The following is a 19926-nucleotide window of genomic DNA, read 5'->3' as shown; positions in this document are numbered from 1 at the left end:
ACTCTAGCCACTTTCTGGTGATGGCTCAGCTCAGCATTCATCAACATCCTTCAGATCATACAATCACTACTTGTGACCTTCAGTCCCCTCACAGTACACCGGGTGAATCGTTAATCTTGGTCTTCCTTATGCTGTTCAATAAGTGAAAACCGCAACAACAGCTTTTACTCATTTATATAGAACCTTTAATGAAGACAAACATCCCAAGGTACTCATGGTGGAGGAGGAAAAAAGACATGAACCGAGCGAGAAGAAATGCCAAGCCGTGTCTGATAGATGTGAGAGGGAAACTATTTTCTCTGTTGGGAAAGTCCAGAACAACGGGGCATCACATTAAAATAAGAGCCAGGCCGTTCAGGGGAGATGACAGAAAGCATTTTTTCACACAAAGGGTAGTACAAACCTGTAACTCTGCCCCTCCAAAAAGCTGTTGAGGCCAGGGTTCAATTGAAAATTTCAAAACTGAGATCGATAGATTTTTGTTCGGCCAGGGTGTTACGGTAGGCAGATGGAGGCTCAGCCATGATCTAAATGGCGGAACCAAGGCAAGTGGATGGAGTTAAGATACCGATCAGGCCTGAGCTAATTGAATGGTGTAACAGGCTCCAGGAGCTGAACGGCCTCCTCCTATTCCTATGTTCCTATGATAGACAGATTAGGCTTGCTCTTTCATGTTCTTTCCCGCTCAACAACTCTTAACTCTCTATAAAACCCAAGTCCATCCAAGATTTGAATACAGGTCCATGGACCCAAAATTCCACATTGCCATTTTTTGGTGTTATTTCAGATTAACGGCCGTTTTTTTAGTCCGAAATAACGGGAAAAAAAAGTCCGAAGTTTCACCAAAATTATTTGTCATTTTGGTGCAGCACAGACACATTTGGTTTTGAGGGTGGAGCTCATTTTTTGCGCCGAAAAAGTGAGGCCCGTTCTGCGCATGTCCAAACATTTAGGTTTCCAGGGTAACGTGAGGCACAATGTGAGAGAAGGAGTTGTCTCTCCAGTTCCCAGACATGGGAGGAAGAAAATGTGGGCTGAGGGATGCTTTTATATAATTGTTTTGAGGGAGCTTTACTCTGTAGCTAACCCGTGCTGTATCTGCCCTTGGAGTGTTTTGATGCTGAAACGTGAACTCCCCGTCTGAACCGCAAATGGCGCACTGCGGCCCTCCCTATCCCTGGCCAAATGGACCCACGTGGTCATCCCTTTCTCTGGCCAAATGGCCCCACGCGGTCGCCCCTATCCCTGGCCAAATGGCCCACTGAGTGTTTTATCACAGAAAATATTAAGTCCTAAAAATAAAATAACTTTCTTTTATAACGAAGTAATTCAAAGATGATATTGCATCACTACATTCAATAGGAACATAATATATACACATCAACACAACAAATCAATCCTAAGCTCTCGTTTACGCCGATTTCGATCGGACTCTGACTTGGTAAGGTAAGGTTTTAAAAAGTGGTCCTTAGCGCTGTCCTTAAAAAAATCCTTCTTGGCGAAACTCGCAAAATTAGGCAAAAATGGTGTTATGGGTGGATTTGACCCCGAGTGCCATCAGAAAAATGGTACTTAAAAAAAACGGTCGTTATCTGTTAAGGACAGCGTTATACCATTGGCGAAACTTGTAAAATTAAGTTAGCTCCAAAAAACACTTTTAGCTCAAAAACAATGGAGCTTAATGGTGGTGAATTTTGGCCGCGATATCTGGGGAGTCTCTTCTGGCACCTCCCTCAGACTCCTGAGCAAAATACTAGACAACATCTATCATCTAACAACAACAACTTGTATTTATATAGCATTTTTAACTTAGCAAAACATCCCAAGATGCTTCACAGGAGCATTATAAGACAAAGAATTTGACACAGAGTCACATAAGGAGAAATTAGAGCAGGTGACTAAAAGCTTGGTCAAACAGGTAGGTTTTAAGGAGCATTATAAAGGAGGAATGAGAAATAGAGAGGTGGAGAGGTTTAGGGAGGGAGTTCCAGAGCTTGGGGCCAAGGCAACAGAAGGCATGGCCACTAATGGTTGAGCGATTATAATCAGGAATGCTCAAGAGGGCAGAATTAGAGGAGTGCAGATATCTTGGGGGGGGGGGGGGTGGGGTTGTGGGGCTACAGGAGATTACAGAGATAGGGAGGGATTTGTAAACAAGGATGTGAATTTTGAAATTGAGGTGTTGTTTAACCTTTCATGGTGACTTGAGCCTTCATGCCTTTACCTTGTTCTATGGTCAATGTTCCTTTGAATGATCCCCTCTTGTTCTCTGCTACTTCCTGCACACTCTTTCTCTTCCCGGCAACCACACTCTGTTTCAAGTCAAGACTTGTTGGAGTATCTCCAACTCTAACCCATTGCTTCCCAGAACCAAAAACAATGGTTCTCTTTACCTGCCCCCTCGGCTTTTCAACTCAAGCTTGACGTTCCCCCCAAAAATTGCCTCCTGACTTGTCTCATCCTCTGCATTGTGGACTTTGGCCGAGGTGTCTCAATTAAAAAAGGACAAGCAGGGAGCCTCTGCTTTGCATATATTTCACCTGCCTTTCTCAAAACTGACCCGTGTGGGAATGACTCGCCATGTAAGAGTGACTCTGGAAACATCAAATGCTTCACTGTTTGCACTGTGACCTTGTAAGTAGCTTGAAACTTACATCTATAGGAGACCTTCAGGGAATAAACTTCATCAAAGCAAAATTCAATTTGAACACATTTCACTGTGAACAATAATTTACATATGTATGGTGTGTAATGGATAGCCCATAAACTGTACTCTTACAGCCCCACAGGCAGTGAACTAGTAGACAAGCATACTTCAAAGATCTTTGAAAGGAATGCAACACTGAAGGAATTAAGACACAATGATTAATAGCAGTTCTCGCAATTTGACTAACGGATGATAGATTCCGAAATGATTGCCACAAACAACATACTGTTAAATGAAAAGGTTCTGTATTGTCCTGTCTAAATCAATGGCCCCTTGAGATTTCAGTAACCTATGGCTTTACACATTGATTTCCCTCATTCATCTGAAGAATTAACTAAACTCAAAATAGCTGCAATGACAAAGTGTTCTTACATGAAATGTGCAATGCATCAGCAGATCCAGAGGAGCTGTTATATAGTCTTGATGGACAGGTTATAGATAAAATTAGCTTGTGTAAACAGAGGCATTTCAAATATTGGTTACTTAAATGTGCTTGCATTCTTGGAGGTTTAGGAAAATCGATATTACATTCATTACATTCCTGTTACACACTATAATATTTTGTTGCACTGTTTCACAATAAAGATATAACAGCTTTGTTTTAATTCACAGGGCCTGGTTTCTCTAATCTTCCTCGCTTCTTTAACCTCTCCATGCCACATGCCTCCATCAGCTGAGCAGTTAGTCAACCTTGTGCTTCTGACATTTACATGTTTTCACCCATATAGATTTCCCTTTTGGTTTTCCTACCCTCTCCCCTTCAGGGGACCAAGTCCCCTTAACCCATCACTCCTGTACTTGCAGACCTACATTGGCTCCCAGTGTGTCAATGTCTCCATTTTAAAATTCTCATTTTTGTTTTCAAGTCCCTCCATGGCCTCACCCCTCTCACTCTCTATAACTTTCTCCAAACCTGCAACCCCCTGGGATCTCTGAGCACCTCCACTTCTGGCCTCTTGTGCATCCCTGATTTCCTTTGCCCCAACATCGGTGGCCGTGCTTTCATCTCTCTAGACCTAAACTCAGGAATTGCCCCCATAAACCTCTCCACCTCTCTCTCCTCCTTTAAGGCGCTCCTTAAATCATACCTCATTAACAAAGCATTTTAGTCACCTGTCCTAATATCTCCTTTTGTGGCTCGGTGTCAAATTCTGTCTGATAATACTCCTGTGAAGTGCCTTAGGACGTTATACGACATTAAAGGTGCTATATAAATGAAAGTTGTTGTTATAAGAAGGCCAGACTTTGCTTGCAGCCTTAGCTGTGCATCTGAGATTGGGGAACTCATCAAAATGTTGGAGAGTGGGGAGGGGGAAAGAATCAATTCAGACCCCTTCACATCCTCCCCATGGGTAGCACAATCCTTATGATTCATTAAAATGATCAGAGTGAAATAAACTATCGCAGTGCTGCCTCCTTCTTGTAAAGTTCTTGCTTCTTGTCCCTCTCCCTCTGTGTGTGTGGGTCAGGCACTGTCCCTGATCGGGGAGGCAGCCAGGTTTCTGCCAACGTGCATCCTGCCCTGACCTCATCCTTGCCCTCTCTGTGTGGAAATCCATGAGGGCAAGATCACATATATCGCCAGAACTGGAGAGCCCAAGGACTACACTTTCAGAACTCTGGACTACCTCAAGAATACTCCACTCATGGCCAACCCCTCAACCGACATCACTAAAACAGATTATCTGTTCATTATCACATTGCTGTATTTGGGAGCTTGCTGCGTGCAAATTGGCTGCCTGTTTTCTACATTACACCAGTGATGACACTTCAAAAGTACTTCACTGGCTGTAAAAGACTTGCATTTAAATAGCGCCTTTCACGACCACCGGACGTCTCAAAGCGTTTTACAGCCAATGAAGTACTTTTGGAATGTAGTCACTGTTATAATGTGCGAAATGTAAAGCGCATTGTGACACCCTGAGGTTGTGAGAGATGCCATATAGATGCAAGTTCTCTTTTTTGTTCGCTTAGCCTTATGCTCCTGGCTAATAGAAGGTACTGAAGGAATGTTATCGAACAATCAAAGCCTTTGAACTTTCAGCATCTGCCAGAAACTTGACTTAATGAAGATTTTTTTAAGTAACAGGATAGGCCGGGGATGACCGTGGACCTGTGCCCGCTCCGTCATCATAACATTTTTGGAAGTGCAGCAGAAACCCTCACTCACATAATTAGGGTTTCCAGCGGCACCTCCGGTAAAGTTACGGCAACGGAATGGGATCAGCCCCGACCAAATATTTCCTCTGATACCAACTCAAGCCCACGATGGCACAACTTTAGTTTCTTAGTCCCCATGCCAGAATGAGCAACAAGCCAAACGATTAGCACTTTGCACGAACTATTGATTTTTCAGATGACATACAGTAACATTAGAAAACTAAACACAGAATATCCAGGCAGGGTCCCGACCTCAATTACTGAGTGCGACTGCCAATTTAGTGTCATTGTGAGCCACGCTATGGACTCATGCCAACCAAGAGCTGGATCGAGGCTGCTCCACTCTTATTTCATGCAGAGACCTTCATGACAAGGGGGGAACTTTCATCCCAATAAGCTGGATCTGATTCCATAACACATAGAGGAGAGGTCATCAGCAGAGTTCCCTGCCCCACTTATTCTCATGAGGATGAGATTCGGTTTGGTGCAGGATTTAGGATCTCTGCCCAAGACCGTAGGCATGAACTCCTTGTTGAGTGTTGGGCTATAGTCAGGAAGCTCCATGTCCTGTGTACCGTACAGAATATACATGTATTACCACTTTAATCCTGATAATACTGCACCTGTGTAAAGTGCAGAATAAGGGGTATTTTACCCAGTAACACTGCCCTGTATACAGTGCAGAATAAGTACTATTATAAGAACATAAGAACATAAGAAATAGGAACAGGAGTAGGCCATACAGCCCCTCGAGCCTGCTCCACCATTCAATAAGATCATGGCTGATCTGACCATGGACTCAGCTCCACTTCCCAGCCCGCTCCCCATAACCCCTTATCCCCTTATCGTTCAAAGAACTGTCTAATTCTGCCTTAAATTTATTCAATGTCCCAGTTTCCACAGCTCTCCGAGGTAGAAAATTCCACAGATTTACAACCCTCTGAGAGAAGAAATTCCTCCTCATCTCAGTTTTAAATGTTATACCCCTTTACACCGGATAACGGCTTCTATTATAATATTAGAATATCTTTGGAATTCTCTACCCGAGAGTGCTGTGGATGCTCAGTTGTTGAGCACATTCAAGACTGAGATTGACAGATTCTTGGGCACTCAGGGAATCAAAGGATATGGGGATCGGGCGGGAAAGTGGAGTTGATGTCGAAGTTCAGCCTTGATCTTATTGAATGGCGGAGCAGGCTTGAGAAGCGATATGTCCTATTTCTTATGTTTCTATTCTTTCCTATGTAACAACAATACCTTGTTTTGTATTCGACCCGAGATGAGCTTGTGGCCACATATTCACTCCATCACCAAGACTGCTTACTTTCACCTCCAGAACATTGCCCGACTCTGAACCTGCCTCAGCTCACCTGCAGCTGAAAACCTCCTCCATTGTTATCATTAGACTTGACTGTTCCAATGCTCTCTTGAACAACAGCCAGTTGTCGTGGTGCACATTGGTACCAACGACAAAGGTAAAAAAAGGGATGAGGTCCTACGAAAAGAATTTAAGGAGCTAGGAGCTAAATTAAAAAGTAGGACCTCAAAAGTAGTAATCTCGGGATTGGCTTGAGCAGTGGTGCAGCAGGGAGGGATTCAAATTCCTGGGGCATTGGAACCGGTTCTGGGGGAGGTGGGACCAGTACAAACCGGACGGTCTGCACCTGGGCAGGACCGGAACCAATGTCCTAGGGGGAGTGTTTGCTAGTGCTGTTGGGGAGGAGTTAAACTAATATGGCAGGAGGATGGGAACCTATGCAGGGAGACAGAGGGAGACAAAAAGGAGGCAAAAGCAAAAGACAGAAAGGAGATGAAGAAAAGTGGAGGGCAGAGAAACCCAAGGCAAAGAACAAAAAGGGCCACTGTACAGCAAAATTCTAAAAGGACAAAGGGTGTTAAAAAAACAAGCCTGGAGGCTTTGTGTCTTAATACAAGGAGTATCCGCAATAAGGTGGATGAAGTAACTGTGCAAATAGATGTTAACAAATATGATGTGGTTGGGATTACGGAGACGTAGCTCCAGGATGATCAGGGCTGGGAACTCAACATCCAGGGGTTTTCAACATTCAGGAAGGATAGAATAAAAGGAAAAAGAGATGGGGTAGCATTGCTGGTTAAAGAGGAGATTAATGCAATAGTTAGGAAAGACATTAGCTTGGATGATGTGGAATCTATATGGGTAGAGCTGCAGAACACTAAAGGGCAAAAAACGTTAGTGGGAGCTGTGTACAGACCTCCAAACAGTCGTAGTGATGTTGGGGAGGGCATCAAACAGGAAATTAGGAGTGCATGCAATAAAGGTGCAGCAGTTATAATGGGTGACTTTAATATGCACATAGATTGGGCTAGCCAAACTGGAAGCAATACGGTGGAGGAGGATTTCCTGGAGTGCATAAGGGATGGTTTTCTAGACCAATATGTCAAGGAACCAACTAGGGGGGGAGGCCATCTTAGACTGGGTGTTGTGTAATGAGAGAGGATTAATTAGCAATCTCATTGTGCGAGGCACCTTGGGGAAGAGTGACCATAATATGGTGGAATTCTGCATTAGGATGGAGAATGAAACAGTTAATTCAGAGACCATGGTCCAGAACTTAAAGAAGAGTAACTTTGAAGGTATGAGGCGTGAATTGGCTAAGATAGATTGGCGAATGATACTTAAGGGGTTGACTGTGGATGGGCAATGGCAGACATTTAGAGACCGCATGGATGAATTACAACAATTGTACATTCCTGTCTGGCGTAAAAATAAAAAAGGGAAGGTGGCTCTACCGTGGCTATCTAGGGAAATCAGGGATAGTATTAAAGCCAAGGAAGTGGCATACAAATTGGCCAGAAATAGCAGCGAACCTGGGGACTGGGAGAAATTTAGAACTCAGCAGAGGAGGACAAAGGGTTTGATTAGGGCAGGGAAAATGGAGTACGAGAAGAAGCTTGCAGGGAACATTAAGGCGGATTGCAAAAGTTTCTAGAGGTATGTAAAGAGAAAAAGGTTAGTAAAGACAAACGTAGGTCCCCTGCAGTCAGAATCAGGGGAAGTCATAACGGGGAACAAAGAAATGGCAGACCAATTGAACAAGTACTTTGGTTCGGTATTCACTAAGGAGGACACAAACAACCTTCCGGATATAAAAGGGGTCAGAGGGTCTAGTAAGGAGGAGGAACTGAGGGAAATCTTTATTAGTCGGGAAATTGTGTTGGGGAAATTGGTGGGATTGAAGGCCGATAAATCCCCAGGGCCTGATGGACTGCATCCCAGAGTACTTAAGGAGGTGGCCTTGGAAATAGCAGATGCATTGAGTCATTTTCCAACATTCCATTGACTCTGGATCAGTTCCTATCGAGTGGCGGGTAGCCAATGTAACCCCACTTTTTAAAAAAGGAGGGAGAGAGAAAGCAGGGAATTATAGACCGGTCAGCCTGACCTCAGTAGTGGGTAAAATGATGGAATCAATTATGAAGGATGTCATAGCAGCGCATTTGGAAAATGGTGACATGATAGGTCCAAGTCAGCATGGATTTGTGAAAGGGAAATCATGCTTGACAAATCTTCTGGAATTTTTTGAAGATGTTTCCAGTAAAGTGGACAAAGGAGAACCAGTTGATGTGGTATATTTGGACTTTCAGAAGGCTTTTGACAAGGTCCCACACAGGAGATTAATGTACAAAGTTAGAGCACATGGGATTGGGGGTAGTGTGCTGATGTGGATTGAGAACTGGTTGTCAGACAGGAAGCAAAGAGTAGGAGTAAATGGGTACTTTTCAGAATGGCAGGCAGTGACTAGTGGGGTACCGCAGGGTTCTGTGCTGGGGCCCCAGCTGTTTACATTGTACATTAATGATTTAGACGAGGGGATTAAATGTAGTATCTCCAAATTTGCGGATGACACTAAGTTGGGTGGCAGTGTGAGCTGCGAGGAGGATGCTATGAGGCTGCAGAGTGACTTGGATAGGTTAGGTGAGTGGGCAAATGCATGGCAGATGAAGTATAATGTGGATAAATGTGAGGTTATCCACTTTGGTGGTAAAAACAGAGAGACAGACTATTATCTGAATGGTGACAGATTAGGAAAAGGGGAGGTGCAAAGAGACCTGGGTGTCATGGTACATCAGTCATTGAAGGTTGGCATGCAGGTACAGCAGGCGGTTAAGAAAGCAAATGGCATGTTGGCCTTCATAGCGAGGGGATTTGAGTACAGGAACAGGGAGGTGTTGCTACAGTTGTACAGGGCCTTGGTGAGGCCACACCTGGAGTATTGTGTACAGTTTTGGTCTCCTAACTTGAGGAAGGACATTCTTGCTATTGAGGGAGTGCAGCGAAGATTCACCAGACTGATTCCCGGGATGGTGGGACTGACCTATCAAGAAAGACTGGATCAACTGGGCTTGTATTCACTGGAGTTCAGAAGAGTGAGAGGGGACCTCATAGAAACGTTTAAAATTCTGACGGGTTTGGACACGTTGGATGCAGGAAGAATGTTCCCAATGTTGGGGAAGTCCAGAACCAGGGGTCACAGTCTAAGGATAAGGGGTAAGCCATTTAGGACCGAGATGAGGAGAAACTTCTTCACCCAGAGAGTGGTGAACCTGTGGAATTCTCTGCCACAGAAAGTAGTTGAGACCAATTCACTAAATATATTCAAAAGGGAGTTAGATGAAGTCCTTACTACTCGGGGGATCAAGGGGTATGGCGAGAAAGCAGGAAGGGGGTACTGAAGTTTCATGTTCAGCCATGAACTGATTGAATGGCGGTGCAGGCTAGAAGGGCTGAATGGTCTGCTCCTGCACCTATTTTCTATGTTTCTATGTTTCTAACCCACATAAACTTGTGCTCACCCTAACACACAGCAAGTCCCATTCATCTATCACCATGGTGCTCGCTGACCTCCATTGGCTCCCGGCCCAATGCCACAATTCTAAAATCCTCATGCCTGTTTTCAAATCCCTCCATGGCCTCGCCCCTCCCTATCTCTGTAATCTCCACAACCCATTCACAACCCCCGTCGCCCCCCCCCACCCCCCCCACCACCCCCGAGATAATTGCGCTCCTCAAATTCTGCCCTCTTGCGCATCCTCGATCATAATCGCTCCACCATCGGTGGCCGTGCCTTCAGCTGCCGAGGCCCCAAGCTCTGGAATTCCCTCCCTAAACCACGTCTCTCCTCATTTAATGAGAGGTGATCTTATTGAAACATATAAGATTATGAGGAGGCTTGACAGGGTGGATGCAGAGAGGATGTTTCCACTGATGAGGGAGATTAGAATTAGAGGGCATTATCTTAGAATAAGGGGCTGCCCATTTAATACTGAAATGAGGAGAAATGTTTTCTCTCAGAGGGTTGTAAATCTGTGGAGTTCGCTGCTCAGAGAGCTGTGGAAGCTGGGACATTAAATAAATTTAAGACATTGAATAAATTTAAGGCAGATAGACAATTTCTTAAATGACAAAGGGATAAAGGGTTATCGGGAACGGGCGGGGAAGTGGAGCTGAGTCCATGATCGGATCAGCCATGATCGTATTAAATGGCGGAGCAGGCTCGAGGGGCCGTATGGCCTACTCCTATTCCTATTTCTTATGTTCTTATGTTCTTTAAGATGCTCCTTAAAACCTACCTTTTTGACCAAGCTTTCAGTCATCTGTCCTGATATCTCGTTCTGTGGCTCGGTGTCAACATTTGTTTATTGATATCGCTCTTGTGAAACACTTTGGGATGTTTTTTTATATTTAAGGTGCTATATAAATGCAAATTGTTGTTGATAACACTGTGCCTATGTACAGTGTTGAATAAGGATTATAAAGCCTCTTTACTCTGATAACACTCCCTGTGTACAGTACTGAATAAAGAATATAGTACCCCTTTACTCTTGATAAACTGCTATTTAATTGTCTCTGGAGTCACCTCTCTCTCTGTTCTGCGTATTTCCGTCATCATCGGATTCTGATTTTTCATATTAAAGGGTCTGTTCTGCAATTTCTCATCTGCCTCTGATCGCTAGAAGCAGTTTGCCTGGACTAATCTCAGTTATGTTCATTTCTATTGGTTTGATGTACCGCGGTCAACCTTGTAATCTGTCCCTTTCTGCTCGTATCAGTTTCGATATACTCAAATTAGAATCAGATTTTCACACTGCGCTGAAGGTCTCGAATCCCATCAGCCGACCATGTTCAGTTTGCTGCTTGCTTCTGAGCTTTAACCTTCCTCATCTGTTTTTGTTCCTAAACGTCCATTAGTCGCTCTTCATACAGCCGTAGCTAAACCTCTGTAAATAACGGTGCAGTAAAACATTTGCCTAACACCAGGCGATGCGCTGGAGAACGATCTCTGAAGGCACGAACCTCAAACACCTTTAGAACAACTTTCAGAATGATCCAAAGATCAGCTCAATCTGAGTGTTGTATAAACACAACAAATCTGCAACAGCCCACGGTTTATTTACTGTGAGTAAAGGGTGAAGGCAGAGCCTGGCTATTGCACAGACTGAGAACTTGACACATGCTAATCTCAATCTAAGACGATGGACTTTGGAGCCAACTGTTCATTGGAACACAGGGACAGGAGTAGGCCATTCAGCCCCTTGAGCCATTACGTTGGATCATTACTGATTTGCATCTCAACTCCATCCTCCTTGGTCCCAGTATCAACGACAACAACTTGCATTTAAATAGCGCCTTTAATGAAGTAAAATGTCCCAAGGTGCTTCACAGCAGCATTATCAGACAAAATTTGACACCGAGGCACATAAGGAGATATTAGCATAATGGACCAAAATCTTGGTCAAAGAGGTAGGTTTTAAGGAGTGGCTTAAAGGAGGAGAGAGAGGTAGAGAAATGGAGAGGTTTAAGACGGGAATTCCAGGGGTTAGGGTCTTAATATCCTTGCATAACAAAAAGTCTATCAATCTCAGTTTTGAAATTTTCAAATGACCCAGCTCAACAGCTTTTTGGAGGAGACTGTTGCAGATCCCCACTACCCTTTGTGTGAAGAAAGGCTTCGTGACATCACCCCTGAATGCTCAAGTTATAACTTTAAGGTTTGTTCTGGACGAGAGGAAATAGTGGCCCAGAAATCCCGGTTGGCTGCTTCTTGCGGGCGATTGGGTAAAAAACTTTAAAAAGATGCGCACTTACCTTATCCTGCTGCACTCACGTGAGTTCCTGGTCCTGAGGCCTCCACTGACTGCGCATCGCAGCACGTGCACATCGGGATGTGCGCAGGGCTGGAGCTGCATTCACATGGCTCTGCGCAGCCAATCAGGTATAGTATGTTCTTTATAATAATGAACTCCATAAGTTGGAGTTCACATTATTATGAATGAGAAACCCCCCAAAACTCACAAAACCAATAATAAAAAATAGAAAAAATACATCACATATTTTAATTAATTAAAATTAAAATTATTTATGTATTTAAAAAATATATATTTTCCGATTTTGAAAAAAAAAATTTAAATTCTGGTAGTGGGGAAGGCTTTTAACAATAAAATCTGTTTTTATAATTTTATTTTAAAATGTTTTTGTGTATTTTAAAATCTTACTCCTGTAACACTTGCTTTTATCAGGTGCAAGAGTTTTGAGGACATTTGCTGGGCAAGATATGGGTAAATCTCGCAATCTTGCCCATGCAAATGTCCTCGCTCCCGCTCCAGCTTGACAGGTCAGAAACGTCGGTCTCCAGCGCATGCGCATTGTGCTGAAAATCGGCTTTTGTGATGCCTTCCCGGGTCAGTACACACTCCGTATGGACCCTGAGAGGCCGTGATTTCTGCCCAAGTTTCCTTTTATCTATCCTATCAACTCCTTTAATCATCTTAAACAGCTCAATTTGGGCATCTCTTAACCCTCTAGAAGAGAGAATACAAGTCTAGTCTATGCAACCTGTCTTCATAATTTAGTCCTTTTAGCCTGGTATCATTCTGGTGAATCATTAACCAATGCAGGAATCTTCCCCTACATTGTTCCATCCAAAACAAGAAGCCCAGTTGAAAAGACAATCTGATAGAAGCTGTGTTCAAAACTGTGGTTGAGTAAAGGTCACAGATAAATTGAAAATGTCCAGACATCAAAAGATAATTGCTTAAGCTCACAAGTTGAATTCCTTTGTCCTGTCATTAAATACATGTTCTGGAGACTTACTGACTATCAGAGAGCGCGAGCGAGAGAACAATGTCTCACTGAGGGGATCAGAGCGAGAGTGAGCACATGTCTCACTCAGAGTATGCTAGAGGGAGAACATCTCCCTATATAAATACATGTTACAGTAGTTCGAAACAACTCAAATTGAAACATATAAGATACTGAGGAGACTTAACATTGTAGATGCAGAGAGGATGTTTCCACTCGTGGGGGAATCTAGAACTAGGGGGCATAGTTTAAGAATAAGAGGTTCCCCATTTAGAACTGAGTTGAGGAGAAATTTCTTCTCTCAGAGGATTGTGAATCTGTGGAATTCTCTGCCCCAGAGAGCTATGGAGGCTGGGTCATTGAATATATTTAAGGTGGAGATAGACAGATTTTTGAATGATAAGGGAGTAAAGGGTTATGGGGAGTGGGCAGGGAACTGGGGCTGAGCCCAAGATCAGATCAGCCATGATCTTATTGAATGGTGGAGCAGGCTCAAGGGGCCGAATGGCCTACTCCTGCTCCTATTTCTTATGTTCTTATGTTCTTAAATCGATGTACCTCATTAACGTACAAGTATCATTTACATAATGTAGCCATTGCACTGGAAATTGTTGGTTTGTAATGCTTGCATTCATCCCTTCGGAAAACAGCCAATGGACTGCAGTAACTTCTACTTGTCTTCTCTCGCTCAACTTATCATCAACTCATTCTTTCCCTGCGTCACTAAACAGTGAAACTCCATATTCCCGCAATCTATAGGCTTTTAGAACCCAAGCTTGAGTTTCCATGTCTTCTTTCCTGTCCTTTTCTGCCTGGGTGATACCCTGCAGTCTGAGCCTCTGCCCTTCACCTGGGTGCTAAATGCTTCTGTATGTTAGGTGTCAGCCTTAGCTCAGTGGGTAGCACTCTCAGCTCTGCCTCAGAGGAGCGTGGGTTTAAGTCCCACTTCAGAGACTTGAGCACGTAATCTCGGCTGACACTGGAGCAGCGTTGATAGCCCAGGTGCCGTCTTTTGGATGAGACGTTATACCGAGGCCCCATCTGCCTTCTGAGGTGGATATGAAAGATGCCATGGTACTATTTGAAGAAGAGTAGGGGAATTCTCCCATGTTCCGGCAACATTTATCTCTCAACCATCATCACTAAAACAGATTATCTGGACATTTATCTCATTGTTGTTTGAGGGAACTTGCTGTGCACAAATTGGCTGTCGTGTTTCCATAAAGGACAACAGTGACTACACTTCAAGAAGTGCTCATTGTCTGTGAAATGCTTTAAGGCACCCTGGGATCACCCTATAGAAATGCAAGTTCTTTCTTTCTCGAAATGCAGGAAAATTTAACTTTTTTCCTTACCTGGTTATTGTAAGTTACAGAGCAAGATCACATGATAGATTTGGATGAAGAAAGACATTCACTGCAATTGACCTCATCTTTCCAGAATACCAACTCTACCAACTCCTCATGACAACATCTGGCTGTTCCTTAAATGTCCCAGCCTCTCCCACCCTACCTGGCCCTCCAGTCAGGCAGCTAGTCCCTCTGCTACGCACCTTAATCTAACCCTCCACAACCTGAGGCCTGTTGTCCTGATACAGGTGACGGTATGATGCATGCAAGACACCCTCAAAGCCTCCCTGATAAAGTGCAACATCCCCACCGACACCTGGGAGTCCCTGACCAAAGACCGCCCTAAGTGGAGGAAGTGCATCCGCGAGGACGCTGAACACCTCGCGTCTCAACGCTGAGAGCATGCAGAAACCAAGCTCAGGCAGCAGAAGGAGAGTGCGGCAAACCAGACTCCCCACCCACCCTTTCTTCCAACGATTGTCTGTCCCACCTGTGACAGAGACTGTGGCTCTCGTATTGGAATCTTCATTTTTGGAGTGGAAGCAAGCCTTCCTCGATTTCGAGGGATTGCCTATGATGATGAGGTCTGCTGTGTCTGTCCCTCTCAGTACCTTCAGCACCTCTACAAACTACGGAGACATCTGTTTTGGAGTTTAATGAGCCCCAGTTTATTCACTCATCCATCTTAGGCTGTGTGAGTGGCTGGACAGACATGCTATACTGTGGTTTGTGGGTATCTCGAGCAATTAATACTTAACCCCTGTTAAGAGCTTTTCAAGATAGCAGAAATAACTGGGAGAGATTGAAAGCCATGCCATAATAAGGAGTATTAAAGCATTTTTCCTGTCAACAGTCAAACAAAATAAAACTAAACAAAAATCAATGGCTGAACAATTCAATTCCAAGATCATCCATTCCGTGTAAGCAATGAGGGGCAGCAAAATGGGAAGTTTAGGACTATAAGTCACTCAAAACTTCATTGCACTTGAGTTAGCGATTCTGCCTCAATCGATGAATGCTCATTTTTCACTCCTCCTCAGCACTGAATAACAATTTATTAAAGGATATCTTTTGAAAAACCGACCAGGCAGGAACATTATATATTTAAAATAAATATCGAGAAAGAGGTAATTTGTTACTCATTTTTTAAAATCTATTACTCATGACACTCTGCCGGAATAAATTAAGGGATTTCACAGAGTTACATTATTATCAATGGTCACAGATTCTCAGCTCTCTCTCGCCATTGGTGCAGTGTCAATCTCCGATCAGCTTGCTGGTATTTTCTTTTCCTGCAAAATTGCACGGTGAGATATCTCTTTATCTTAAACAGGTTAACCCCTCTGTTAAAATAAGGAAACAGGCAAAGGGTTTTGGGGCAAACACATTAAGTGTTTGTACAGTCTTATCTCACAGAGCAACTTCGAGGCTTCTATATCGTGGCAGTCGTCAACACTCCATGCTAAACCTGATTCTCTCCTCCCTAAATTGGAGTGGGCTGGGGAGGGTGAGGCCTGGGGGTTGGAGATGTGAGGTGGGGAAGGCCAGTTATAGATCACCTGGCCAGGATCAGCGAACTCAGCACAGACCAGAGGTCCAACCTGGGACCTTCCAATCACTCGATGAGCGTGATCTGTATTACTTGATGTTATCTGGGTTTCTACAATTGAACCCCAGTGACCCATGAGTTGGGAGGAGAAATCAGCCAGAATTCACATTCTTGATCACTATCCTGTGACACCCCACCTCCCCGTTTCAAGTGCACATAAAAAAGTACAAACTTGCATTTATATAGCGCCTAGGTCCCAAAGCACTTTACGTGAAATTAAGTACTTTTGAAGTGTAGCCACTGTTGGAATGTAGGGAAACACGGCAGGTAATGTACACAGAGCAAGTTCCCATAAACAGCAATGTGATAATTACCAATTATTTTTAGTGATGTTGTTCGAGGGATAAATATTGGCCAAGGTACCAGGGAGAACTTATCTTCAAAATCGTGCCATGGAAATGTTTATGTCCAACTGAAAGGATACACGGGCCTCAGTTTTGATATCTCATCCAAAAGACGACACTTCTGACAGTGCATCATCATCATAAGCAGTCCGTCGAAGCGAGGATGACTTGCTTCCACGCCAAAAAGGGATGAGTTCACAGGTGTTTCAATAAAGGACCTAATATTCCAAGTCCTGAACTATATCGTGAAGGTGGAAGATGCCTGTGCTTGGATTTTTTTAACGCGTGGCGGCCGTTGCACACCAGACACCACACGGGCTTGACAGAGCTAGGTCTTGGTCCAGTGGCAAGGATTACCCAAGACTAACTGGAGACCAGCTCTGCTGCACAGACCGAGCGCGCACACATATCGCAGTGTGGGCTGGCCCATGCTGCCCCTGGGCCCTCGCCTCTTCTGGGCCCCAGATTCATGCCTCTCCTGGGCCCCGGTCACTTCCCTCTAAGGACTCCTGCCGCTCCTTCGCCCCTCCTGCTGTGCCTGCCCGCACTGCAATCAGCGACCTGGCTTCGTAGCCGTCGCCCTCCTGCAGCAGCACGCGCTGCCCCCTGCAGTGGTACGCCACTGCACGCTGCTCCCTCCAATGGCCCCCGGCCTGCTGATGGTCTTGCAGCACTCCCTCAGTACTACACTAGAGTGTGAGACTAGATTTGGGGCTTGAGCCATGGCTAACGTCTGTGGATATTGGCTGAGAATGGGATTGGGCTGGCTGGGATGTCACTCATAATTAAATAGCCTAGCAATGGTAAGGCTGGCAATCACAGTGCAGAATCTCACCCACTGTCCGCCCTTATAAGGAAATCACAGGTGCCCTCCTCATGATTTTCGTTACCCTAATTGGTATTCAGAAAATCATCTCTACTATCAGCACCAATGGAATTGGGTCATACTGAAAGAATAATCAGCATCGTTACAATGACAGAGAGTGGGAGAAAATCAATGAGAAAAAAGGAAAGCTAAGCTGTTTGTTGTGATAACATATGTTGTTTACGGACTGGATCACGAATAGAAAAATCTTCTGCAATCCTCTACTGATCGTTTATATGACATTTGACCAAGGAAAAGCCAAGTTTCACAACATAAAAGGCACACCTCACTAGTTTCCAGTTACAGATGTCGTTCAGCCAAGGATTATCCATCAACAGGTCAACAGATGGCTTCACCTGAGCGAACATCACAAAGCACGCTAGCAGCAACTGCGTCTTAAATTCATTGGCCAGGAACAACAACATCAACTTGCATTGATATAGCGCCTTCAATGTAGTAAAACGCACCAAGGAACTTCTCAGGAGCGGAAACAGACAAAATATGACACCAAGACACTTTAGGAGATATTGAGACAGGTGACCAAAAGATTGGTCAAAGAGGCAGGTTTTAATGAGGGTCTCAAAGCAGGAGCGAGATAAAGAGGCAGAGAGGTTTAGGGAGGGAATTCCAGAGCTTAGAGCCCAGGCAGCTGAAGGCACGGCCGCCAATGGTGGAGCGATAAAATCAGGGACGCACAAGAGGCCAGAATTAGATGAGCACAGAGATCTTCTGAAAGGCCACTAACCAATGCCAATGAACTCACTGGGACAATCACAGGGTCTTATGTGAATGAGAAATGTCCCTCAAGGCTAATCCTGTGAAGCTCAATCTTGTGTATAGGTAAATTCCTGCACACACAGGAGTAAAGATGGCCTGGATCTCCCACTCTCCCTTCCTGTCTTGACTATTGACAGTATACAGGGTTAATTTATGTGTTACATGTTTAGATTTTCACATTAGATTTGTTGTTTCAATTCAGACTTACTATCTACCTGTCCAATATCACGTTTAATGATAGCAACACACAGAAATGGAATAGTAAACCAACTGCTTACTGGATATGTCATCTCCCACCGTTTTTTAAAACTCTTTCTTGGGATTTGGGCTTTGCTGGCAAGGCCAGCATTTATTGCCCATCCCTAATTGCTCTTGAGAAGGTGGTGGTGAGCCGCTTTCTTGAACCGCTGCAGTCCGTGTGGTGAAGGTGCTCCCACAATGCTGTTAGGGAGGGAGTTCCAGGACTTTGACCCAGCAACGATGAAGAAACGGACAATATATTTCGAAGTAGGGATGGTGTGTGACGTGGAGGGGAACGTGGAGGTGATGGTGTTCCCATTCCCCTGTTACCCTTGTCCTTTAAGGTGGTAGAGCTTACAGGTTTGGGAAGTGCTGTTAAAGAATATTACCTCCTTGCCTTCGGTAGTTGAATGAATATACATTAAACTAGACCAAGGATCAGGCTGTAAAGTAACAGGCACATTTATTTGACATCAAACAGGTAACTGAACAGTTTTCAATATAACTCACCTGGCAGGAAACCGAAGGAAATGGATTTGCCTAAAACAGGCCTAATGACTGTTAATGGACCTCATCAAGAAATCTGTCAGCGACGAGCAGGGCAGGCTTTGGGCATACCCCATTCAGGACCCTTCAGCAGCCTCTGTGGTCACCAAGATAGGTGCGGGAATTTTTTTGGAATGTTGCTGTGAAGCGATCATCAAACCCCACCCCATCCCCCATCCCTCCGTAGCCCCCTCCACCATCCCCTCCTGGGTCAGACATCGATATACCATACAACATTCATAGAGCCCTATAATAAAGCAACACCAAAGGAGGCCATCCGGCCTCCTGCCTGTGCCGGCTCTTTGAAAGAGCTGTCCTAGTAATTCTACATCCCCGCTCTTTCCCCATTGTCCTTCAAATGTTTTCTCTTCAAGTATTTATCCAATTCCATTTTGAAAGTTACTATTGAATCTGCTTCCACCACCCTTTCATTCATTGAAGATGTACGGAAGTAAAGAGAATTAGTCAACTGTATCCCTCACAACTCTGTTAGGGTGATAACCATCCATGGGTTTAGAATGCACTTGGTCTCTGTTCCATTGCACTGTGTATAATCTGTGGCAACCGATAATTCACACATTGTTAAACCTGCTAGGAAGAACACCAGTCAGCTGATTGACACCACTGATTCGCTGTTCAATTGATATTTTCATATTAAACTCTCTTTTGTTCAGCAGAAGCTGAGTCTTTGGCATACATTAGTGCCTTTGGCTCACTAGGCTGTAATTTATATTCCTGCAGCTTGTAGAAACAAGATAGCAGACAATCACATTAACGCTGTGTGTGCTGTGGGCAGCGAGAACCAATCTGAAGATGAATCTTCGTAGGGAGGAAAATATTTCATTTTTGTCATATCATAATCTGGGAACTTTGGGTTGAGCATTGGAGACCAGCCGCTGCCTGGGAAGAGGGAGGGCACTTACATTTCTATCGCGCCTTTCATGACCTCAGGACGTCCCAAAGTGCTTTGCAGCCAATGAAGTCTTGGTTGCCATGTTAGCTACCTTACAACAGTTCAACAGTACTTCATTATCTGAAAAGCACTTTAGGACATCCTGAAGATGATGAAAGGTGCTATAGAAATGTAAGTTCTTCCTTTTTCTTTTAATTGAGACAGAGTTCAGAGCACGAGGGAGACTGTAAACAAAGAAAACTGGGAACTGGAAAGGCACTATTCCCTGAAGGCATGGCTGGATTAAGGGCCTGA

Source organism: Pristiophorus japonicus, chromosome 11 (assembly GCF_044704955.1).
Source record: "Pristiophorus japonicus isolate sPriJap1 chromosome 11, sPriJap1.hap1, whole genome shotgun sequence".
NCBI lineage: Eukaryota > Metazoa > Chordata > Chondrichthyes > Pristiophoridae > Pristiophorus > Pristiophorus japonicus.
Note: the sequence above shows the minus strand (reverse complement) of the source record.